The sequence below is a fragment of the Arachis ipaensis genome, chromosome B01, assembly GCF_000816755.2.
Source record: "Arachis ipaensis cultivar K30076 chromosome B01, Araip1.1, whole genome shotgun sequence".
Lineage (NCBI taxonomy): Eukaryota > Viridiplantae > Streptophyta > Magnoliopsida > Fabales > Fabaceae > Arachis > Arachis ipaensis.
The window spans coordinates 24,837,832-24,838,414 of NC_029785.2; positions in this window are offsets into that span (position 1 = coordinate 24,837,832).

Consider the following 583-nt stretch of genomic DNA (forward strand, 5'->3'; position numbering starts at 1 on the left):
GCGAGTTCTCTTACCTATGGAATCTTACCTAAAGAATAATGCAGAAAATATATATTTGAAGCACATATAATATAACATAGAGGAATGAAATTATCAGGCTAAGAAAATTGGAAGTTCTAATTTGTCTTGACTCTTAACTCGGGTGGAACCTGAAAAACACCAAAATTATGTTAATAATTTGTTTAACTACCAATAACTGATGCTTAATCGTTGATATAACATCATTATTATTTAGCACACTTTCTTCAAGTTGAATTGGATCGATATTTAAATTTTTTATTTTTGATACTTTGTTGACAGTGACATTTTTTTAGATTATAAATTATTAACGTGTTAATCTCAAATATGATCCTATTTAATTTTGGGTAAAGAAATCAGTTTTTTTATTTTTAAGAGGCACATAAATTAGACCATTTAATTGAAGTACTAAAATTGAACCTTTTAATTTTTGAAATTAGATCGTCCAATTTCTATTTCAAAAAAATTAAAAATTTGAGATACAAAAATCAGATTTTTTAATTTATATACCTTTCATAATTTTAAAAAATACAAAAAATTACAATATTTAAATATATCTATCATT